Source organism: Protopterus annectens, chromosome 13.part0, assembly GCF_019279795.1.
Source record: "Protopterus annectens isolate FY-2018-M chromosome 13.part0, PAN1.0, whole genome shotgun sequence".
NCBI classification, from domain to species: domain Eukaryota; kingdom Metazoa; phylum Chordata; order Ceratodontiformes; family Protopteridae; genus Protopterus; species Protopterus annectens.
Window position 1 is genome coordinate 677617301 of NC_056747.1, and position 10239 is coordinate 677627539.

Below are 10239 nucleotides of genomic sequence, written 5' to 3' on the forward strand. Positions count from 1 at the left end.
ATAACTGAAGAAAGCCTTGTGATTATCCTTAGTGTCCTGTGCAATTTTTCTCTCAAAGCTGGCCTTAGACGATTTTATGAGTGCCCGTAGTTTTTTGCTAATACTGATCAGAGATGTCTTCCCTTTTTGGGATTTTGCTCTATCATGTAGTAGCTTCCTCCTTCTATTGTATAGTTTGTTTATGGCTGGGATCCACCAGACAAGGACGCCTGCCTTTGCAGGATTGGGTCTTGGTTTTATTTGGGATTGCATGATCCATGCATTCCTGAAGGTGTTCATAGAATGCGTTTATAAAGGATTCTGCGGCCTGGGCCGTATTTTCCACAGGCCAACATAAATATCCTTATGGCCTCCAAGGTTTATTAGAAATTACACTACTAAGCATTGGTACTTTCCTGCTTCCCAGCCTAGACAGAGAGGGAGGAGGAGGAGAAGGACTAGGAGAGAGAGACAGCATAGACCACAAAGTGGGAAGTTGACCAAGGATCTAGGCTTAATGAATCCCACCTCAGTGGTCCAGAAGAGAGAAGCCATGATTCAGCCAAGCACCTCTGTTAATTCCTACCCCAACTCAGACCCCCCTCTTCCTCAAGCAAAGCTAGGTGGAAGACTTTCCCTTTTCCTAAACTGGTGGCAAGAAATAACCCAGGATAAAAGGGTGTTCCAAATAATAGGGGCAGTATATAAATTTCAGCTTGCTTCCCTCATAAGACCCATAGGTGTACATTCTGTCCCTAAAGGCTAGCTCGGGGATGCTCAGGTCTAAGTCAAGTTGTTGGAACAGAACTCCATAGAATCAGTCCCCCCAAGAGAAACAGGAATAGGGTACCACTCAAGACTCTTCCTAGAACCAAGAAAAGAAGGGTCTTGGAAACCAATCCCGGATTTTAAGACTAAAACTGTTCCTGGTGGTCTCCAAATTCAAAATGCTGATCCTTTAAAAGGTTTCTTTCCATGCTTTTCCCTTCTAGATTTACATGGTCACTCTAGTTGTTAAGGACGCTTACCTCCACAGTCCTATAACAAAGAAGCGCATGCGGTATTTCTATTTCGGGGCAGGTGAGAACCATTTTCAATTTTGTGCATTGCCCTTTGGCTTGCCTACTTAGTGTGTTCACAGAATGTCTGGCTGCAGTATTTGCTTTTTGCAGAGCAATGGCTGTCCATATCTAGCCTTACCTAAAGAATTGCCTAATCCAAGCAAAGTCTGTGAAGGAGTTGGAAGCCTTTCTTCACCTGGCCATGGCTTGTCTTTCAAACCTGCGATTCTCACTGCACATAAAGAAATCCAGTTGTATTCCTTCAAACAGACTGGCATTCTTAGAAGCCCTGCCACATATGGAAAACAAATGACTTTTGTTCCCAGGTAAATGTCATTTTTCTGATTCAGTACATCACATAACTAGCCCAGCAGGAATCAGTGATGGCCAGAGAGATTCTCAAGGCTCTGGGTTACATGACCACCTGCATTCGTATGAATCCATTAGCAAAGCTACCCATAAGGAAAATACAAGCATTCCTAAAAATGTAAGGTGCCATCACAAATATCCTGTAGATTTCAAGTTAAAAATTCACCCTTACTTGCAAAAAAGAGCTGTTATGGTCAGTAGAAGACTGCCTTTAGACCAAGGGGTCCCCTTTCAGTGTCACCTAGGGGAACAAAAGTATGACTTTAGATGCTTCAGACATAGCCTAGGGCATCCATTCGGTAGTCTTCAAGTATAGGTTGAGTGGGAGACAACCTTACTGCAAACTCCTGTCAAACCAAAAGGAAATGGCAGTATACATACAGGGACATGATGGCATTCAAAAAATTCTGGAAGCCAAGCACCCTTTTGATAAAATCAGACAACATTAAGGTGATGTGGTACAGAGACAAGGAGTTATCTATTCCACCTCACTCTGCCACCTAGCTATGTAGCTCTGGGATGAGGCACAAAAGATGGGGTTGCACCTGATAGCTCAGTACCTTCCAGGAGAAAACTGACAGACAATTTATACAGGTTTGTTACAGACATCCTCAAGTGGATGTTAAAAAGCACATCTTTGCGGACGTAGAAAAATGGGGTGTGCCAGAAGTAGACATTTTTGCCACCAAGGAAGAAAAAAAACAGTAAACTATTTCTCAAGGATAACAGACAGCTGGGCCTTGGGAAAGGACATGGACATGTCTATTTCTATATGCCTTCAGTCCCATACCTCTTATTCCACAGTCACTAGTAAAGATCAGGGAAGAAGGGACAAGAGTGATCTTGATTGCACCCTTTTCATGAAGGAAGCACTAGTTCCCTCTTTTTCACAACATGAGCAGGCAAGAACTGTAGCTGCTTCCACAGAACATGGATCTTTCGACGCACAACAAAGGGGACCACCTTACATGCACAGAAGCTGGCTGCCTGGAGTTTATCCTAATTCCCTAGGGCCAGCTTTTGGACAAATATGTCTTAGCCTTTCTTAAAGTGGCCAGAAAACCCAGTACTAGGCAATGTACATCTGAGAAATTAAAAGTTTTACTGTTTGGTGCCAGACTAAGGGCTAACAACTCTTGCCAACTAACCTTCCCTTGGTCCTGACGTATCTGGCCAAGTTCTTCAAAGGCATTTCTTACTCCTCCATCAAATTTCATCCCTCTGTCATGTCTGCCCATGTAATCCCCCCTGTTTTCCCAGACTATGATTAAACAGTTCAAGGGCATCATCCACTTAAGGCTCCCCTGTGGAAAGCTCTTGCTCCTTCCTGGACCTCAGTTTTAATTTGAAAAAGTTCACTCTTTCCCCCTTTTGCACCGACAGACTCTGCAAAGATAAAGCTTTTAATCGTGGAAAACTTCATTTCTAATAGCCATTACTTCAGCTAAGAAAAAACATTTTATTACAGGCACTGATATGCAAGGAGCCTTTCCTCACATTTCACTCAGACTCTCTCTGAGGACTAACCCACTTTAATGCCCAAGGTGGTTACTGAACTACCTGAATAAAACTGCACAGCTCCCTGCCCCCAACCCGCAAAACAGATGAAAGAGAACCTTGCATTCTTTGGATGTACATAGGTAGATCAGGTTTAACTTGGGCAAGACAAAACAAAAGCTTTCAAGAAGTCAAACCTAACCTTTGCTGCAAGCACTGTGGCAAAAAGGTGCCAGACCAAATTAGAACCTATTCCACCAGAACCACAGTCACTACAGCTGGTTTTATCAAAGGAGTGCCTAACATAAAAGTCCTAGAGGCAGCCAGCTGGTGTTTATTTCATGCCTTTACCAAACACTACAGCCTGTCCTCCTCTTCTAAAGCCAGAGAAGGGTTTGCCTCTGCAGTTCTGCAGAGGCTTCTATCCTCTGCTTGACATCTGTCCAACCAACCATTCTGCAGCTTTGGGAATCCTCCCACTGAGTTATTACTGCAACAGTGAAACATGAACACAGTACAGTTGTGTCTACTTACCACAAATGTAGATGTTCAAGCATCATCACTGTTAGAGTAGTATTTCCCTCCCCTCTGTCTTTGTTATGAGTTGGAGTGAGTTTCTTATACTACTCTCCTTTAGGCTACCTCCCCATCTAAATTATAGGTCTCCTTTACCCTAGCCCAGCTGGGGTTAGTATGGGAGCTTTCTGCTTCTGGCCTAGGGTTCAGAGACTGGGGCTGCAGTCCTGTGAGGGCACAAAAGACCTGAGAAAAAGGTGTTGGTTGGTGATCTTTATACCCTGATCATCATCTGACAGGGTGTCCACTGAGCCTGGAGGAGGGTATAAAATCTCTGGAATTTGGTTTGGGCAAGAGCTTCCACAGCAGAAATGTTCAATGAGTTATTACTGCAACTGTGAAGATACTTGATCATCTATATTTGTGGTTCATAGGTGTGTACTAGGCTAATGGCCCTGGAGCCTTTACAAGCCTAGGCCATAGAACTGCCCTGGCATTGTGCCACCTGACGTTACTTCCCAATGCCTCTATCAAGTAGAGCCACTGGAGTGATCCTTTGGGTGAACTTTCTATTACCCGTCCAATCAAGATTCCTCTTGAAGAGGGACAGGGAGGTGCTCTGCTTGACATGTATGGAAAGTCTATTCCAGAGCATTGGCAGTCTCTGGGTGAGAAACCTGTCCCTCCAGCATGTTCTGTTGATTATGGTAATGAGGTTGAGGTATTTGGAGCATGTGGTGTGAAGGGATTGGAATTTTTTAGATGTAGCATTTCTAACAGAGCTGGGTCAGACATGGCTTCGTAAGTCGAGCAGAGATCGCCTCTAAGTAGGCGATAGAAGACAGAGAATAGCTGGAGTCTTTTGAATGTGTCCATGTAGGACATGTGTTTAATGCCTAGGATCCTCTTCATAAGGTACTTCTGTGGCCTGTCCAGCTGTTGTAGGTGTCTAGTGAGGTACATGCCAAATGGGGCATTATACTCTGTGATTGGTCTAATGGGGGAAGTATAGAGAGAGAGAGAGAGACTGTAACTTTTTTCTTCCTGGATGCAAAACCCTTGGTAATGAGATGTGCCACATAGAAGGACTTTCTGACCACAGTGGCAATGTGGCGGTCAAAGGAAGGGTTGCTGTCAACTTGCGTCCCCAGATCTGTTATAACACCTTCAGTGTTCAGTGGGCTCCCATCCATGTGGTAGTTAGTGGGAACTGAGTTTTCACAAAGGGGGATGACTACGCATTTTTTGATGTTAAGCTTAAGACCATGGTTTCAACACTAGTCATTGGTCTCCGTGAGGCCTTTCTATAGGATGTCTGCATCACTTGAGGAGTTAATGGCTAGCAGCTTGAAGTCATCTGTGAACTTGGTCAGCTAGAGTCCCTTTGTGTTGGCCTGAACTTCTGAGTAGTAGATACTGAACAGGAGAGGACCCAGGACCGATCCCTGTGGGACTCCACTCGTGACTGGTCGGCAGTCTGACTTGGAGTCTACTACTTTCACACTGTGTGTTCTGTGAGCCAGTTTGCAATCCACCTAGTGATATAGGGCCTGATGCCTAGTTTGGAGTGTTTGATATCATTCCTCACTTGGGAGTTATTGATAAAGGCCTTGGCCAGATCGAGGTGGGCTGTATGCACTGCCTTACCTTCATCCACAGCCCTGGTGACTGACTGAAAGAAGTTGAGCAGGCATGATCTCTCTTTCACAAAGCCAAACTGCGTGGGGTACAGAGTTTGGAGATTTCCTATATCTTTGTTAATCAGGTCCATGATGATGCGCTCCATAGCTTTACATATCAGACTCGTCAGGCTAATGGGGTGATAATTCCCAGGGTCTGTAGTCGCTCCCCCTTTATGGAGAGGGATGACTGTAGCAGTGGGCTATTTGGTAAGGACAAAGCCTGAGATGAGGCTGTGACTGAACAGGACATACAGATGTGGTGCCAGTTCGCTTTGTAGTTCATGTAGAACACTGCTAGTGATATTGGGTCCTATGGAAGCTGTATTCTTGGCCTTGGACAATGCAGCTTTAACCTGGGCTGCAGTAACGCTGGGTGTCTGGCATTCTTCCAGTATTGTGATTGGTCTTTGTGGGGGGGGGGGTGAGAGGGGTAAAGCTGGCACTGAATCTGTCAGCCAGTATGATGGCAATATCTGTTGGCTCAGGTAGGAGGTACCATTGTGCAGTAACTCTGAGTACAGCTGGATATTGCCATGGAGGTTCCTGATGTAACTATAAAAGGCTTTGTGATTATTTTTAGTGTCTTCCGCAATTCTGCCTTCATAGCTGACTTTAGAGGATTTGGTGAGGGATCTCAACTTTTTGTTGAGGCTAATAAGGGAGTTTTTTGCAGTCTTGGGACTTCACCTTTTTCTGCAACAGTTTCTTTCTTCTGATGTAGTGTTTATTAATGGCAGGGGACCACCAGATTGGCTTCCTTTTTTTTGGAGGAGAGTGTCTTGGTTCTGTTGGGTATGGCTAGTTCCATGCATTTATGTACATGTTCGTAGAGTGCATTGGTGTATGATTTGGCAGTCATGCAACTATTTTCCATTGGCATGGGTGCTGTGAAGTTAGCCACCTCTGTTTTTAGGAGTCAAAAGTCAGCTTTGGAAAAGTTTTTCAAGGTGGTTACCTTTGTGGGGGGAGGGGGCGGTGAGATGTGGATTTCCATGGTGATTAGTTTGTGGTTTTATCTGACCAGGGAGTGATTGACTATTGGTGTAGAGCAATGGTCGCCCATGTTAGTAATAATCAGGTCAAGGATGTTGTTTCCTCTAGTGGGGGCCAGAATGAGCTGGTCCAGGACATTGGAACTGATGAATTCCAGGAAGCGTTCGGCCAGTGTATTGTTACCTGAGTAGTTTTCCCAGTTGATGGAGGGGTAGTTGAAGTTACCTAATATGAGAGTGTTGGGTTGGACCTTGATAGATTCCAGGGTGCTTAGGAAGGTGGAGAGACAGTTTAGGGACATTGTTGGGGACATATAGCAGGCTATGACCTGGATCACAGTTTTACCAAATGTTAGTTGTACCTGAAGTATCTCAGATGCATTATGCTGGGTTACTAGTCTAGAGGTGTGCATATCCTTTATGAATATGGAGACACCACCACCTTTGGAGCTTCAGTCCATGTTTCAGGGCCAAAAGATGTGGAATGAGTTATAGCCTGGTAGCACAAGGGTGCTTTCTGCCACTTTAAACCAGGTCTCCATTACAGCGCAAATGTCTGTGTTCTCCATTTTGAGGAGTGCTTCGAGCAAGTGCATCTTGAGATTTAGACTTCTAGCGTTGAGCAGCATGACCCTCGGATTGCATTTATTTATAGCTGTTATGGTGGTAATGTGGTCTTTGGAACACCACCTAAAAAAAGGCATTATAGAGGGTGGCAAGAGCCTTAGCCAGTACCCAGAAACCCAGGGGTGACAGATGCAGGCCATCTCTGGCAAAGCATCGAGGTCTGTCAATTATGTCATCCCAAGCAGACAGATACTGGATCCCCTTAAGAGTAACATCAGAAACTTAGTCATTTTTTGTTTGTACTGCAGTATCATTCTGGGGGACAGTAGGATTCTGCTCAAGGTTAGTGTCATATCTGCCTGGGCCACATAATCCGAGAGCTCCACCATGTCTCTTTTCATGCAGTCTAGGGAGTTGCATCTCTGACAGTGTCATATTTGTACTTGTTGTTGAGTGACCTGAGTGTGTGTGTTGTGTCTGGTTCTGGCACCTGATAGACAGCTGACTGTTACCTTCTCCTTATTCAACCTAGTGAGTGGGACATCCATGTGCTTCACTATTGAGTCACCTATTATTAGTGTATTAGGCAAGGTGTTTAACCTTAGGGGCTTAGGTTGGAGGTCATTCTGTGGAAGTGACTATGTGTCCTGTGGTTTGTGCTGTGTTGTGGTAGTCAAGTGTGTTTCTGTCTTGGAGGTCTCTGCTGTTTGGGTACATTTCTGTTGAGTGCCTCCGTGAAGGTGGATGTGTGGTTTGTGTTTTTATGTGAGAGATGTGATGGGTGGGTGTTCTGGAGGGCTATGTGTTTCATGTGGTGTGGTGCAGGTGTTGACTTGGTGGAGAGTGCAAAGCTTCCAATTTGGTGATGTAAGTGCATCTCTCACAAGTCTGAGTGTTGGGATGTAAGAGGAGAAGGTTGTCTGTGTACATGAGGCAGTTGCTACACTGCCCCAGAATACCCAAGTCCACCATGTTAATAGGAGAAAGCATAGGGAACTGCCCTTTAATTATGCCAGGAGGGGTGGTCATAACTACTAAATAGATTAGCTATTTCCATGAAGAATGACTAGTGCTGGTGGCTCTTAGGTGTGCTATAATAATTGCTACAAAAACCTGTTGAAGTGCAAAGTGATTAGGCTATTTGAAGTGCAAGGGAGAAAGGTAGCAAGATCTAAGGGAAAAACTGAAGAGCAGGCTTTCTGGCACCAGTAATAGTTTACCTCAGCTCGGCACAGCTGAGTGGAGCTTAAACAAGTGCAAAGATACAACGAACTAGACCAACTGTACTTTCTGTGGGGAGAATCAATTTATCCTGTTTAACTCTGTCTTCCCCTCCCAGATAAATTCCTTCAGTTATTTATTGCCATCCACATATTCTCTGGTTGATAAAAGTATGTCTGCCCTGTCTGACTAAAGGGACTAAAACCATTTTCCTTCATTGTATCCTACAATCCATATCCATAATGAAAAATGTCCTGTTTTATATTTTGCATTTTTTGTTTAGTCTTTTCCCACATATCATCTACCATAATAGTCTCATTTTTAAACCTTACATATGAATACTTCATCTTATCATTGCATGAGAATTGCTGAACCAGATTATGCATGGATTTGTTGTTAGCAGCTATAGCTTTTGTTTTATCTTCATTCATTTTATATCCTAAAATTAATTAAAATTGTGTGAAAATGTTCCACAAGACTGAAATAACCTTTGTCTGAATTTATCAAGTATGAAATATTATCTGCAAGTATGGTCAACACTTCTTGGTTGCCACACCAGTTATATACTTGAATTTGTGAATCCCTTATTTTCTTTTCTAACTGCCCTAATTATAGAGCAAATATCAGAGGGGAAAGAGGACAGCACGGCCTGGTTCCTCTGTTCAAATGCAGCTTTTCAAAGTGGATTCTTTCCACCTTAATTTTTGTCTCTGAGCCATCTTGTAACCTCCTTATTGGCACTATTATTCTGTCATGGAACACAAATGCTGCCATTGTCGTACTCATTAAAACCCAACTGACTCTACTGATTTTTTTTTCATTAAGACTCCTACAATATTCTCTCTCTGTTATTGTTGAGCCTCATCTTCCTTTACCTTTGACATAAAGTATTCCGTAAATATTTCCAATTGTTCCTGTTTTTGATTTTCCCTTTCCTCTGCTTTATGCAAATTTTCATAAAATGTATGCAATGTCTGTAATACCTCTATAGAATCTCTGCTTATCATACTTGTCATAGGCTCCCTAAGCTTGACTACAACTCTTTCTAATTTGTTACCCAAGTCATTGTGCTACAAGTATTTGTATTCTAGATAGTGGCTTCAAGGAAGCCCTTCTAAACTCATGCATTTTCTCCTTTTCCTTTAGTACTCTGCTCCTGACAAGACTGTGGCAGAAGGGAACTATAAAAAACTGAGGGAAGACACTAGAGTGTTTTTGGAAAATGGTTTGCTGTACACAAGGCAAAAGAGGTGCATGTTTAACTAAGGAATCATGAGATGTTGAGAGACAGGTGTGAGATCAAATTGTTAAATCCAGCTGTTTTCAAAACATTTTTTCTCCTGGAAGATTGAAGTTGTTTTTTGGAAGCAGAATAGGATATGGAGAAATTGAAAGCAATGTTTAGTCAACGAAGAAAGAGCAAGATGAAGTAGAATCTACTCCTCAATGTCCTGTTAGCGAAAGAGCCCAGAGTTATTTCGGTAAGAAAGCACAGAGGTTTTGTCAATGATTCCCTTTCCATTTTGCCAAAGGAAATACATGAGTGAAAGAAATAAGCCTAGGAGAAAGTACTTTTTATCCTTGCTTTACACTGTTACAAGATAGGAAAGGCTACAAAGAAGCAAGTTAAAGCTAATATGTTTTTAAACGTCTTTATACATAAATTATTAGAAAGCAAAAAGTAGTAACATTTTCCATTTATTTTCATTCAGTATACATGTTTTCTTTAACAATTTTGACCACTACAATATTACATAAATTTCACAGTTCCTGCTATCCCTCAAACCTTTGTATATCAGGTCACAAATCATAAACTGAGAAACACCAAGTAGACAGATGGAATCCACTCAAGCCACTGTCACAAACTGAGATACACCAAATAGACAGATGGAATGACTCAATCCACTGTATTTCTCAGTTTTTGATGTCTATTTGGTGTTTCTCCTTTTGTGGCAGTGGCTTGAGTGGATTCCATCTGTCTATTTGATGATCCTTTCCTTTACAATATTTGGTATTCACTTACAGTTGTTTTATGTTTTAATTTCCATTTTCTAGGTAGTTTTTTTTTTTCTTCAGCCAGTAGCGTTAAACTTAGTAAGGTCTTTTGCCTTGGAAATTCAGATCCTATATCTCAGCTCAAATGCATCAATTCCTTAGTTTTAACCATTTGATCCCCCAACATTTCTGACAAAGTACGCTGTAGGAAATTTAAGTGTACTTGTTACATTCCGAAAAACATGTTTCCAATTACTTCTGTCGTCCTTATCAAACCTCCAGCAATTATCTACCCAAGGATAAATCCTCTGAAATCCTGAACTTTTTGGACTTTGTTGCATGCTTGGGAGCCATAAAGAT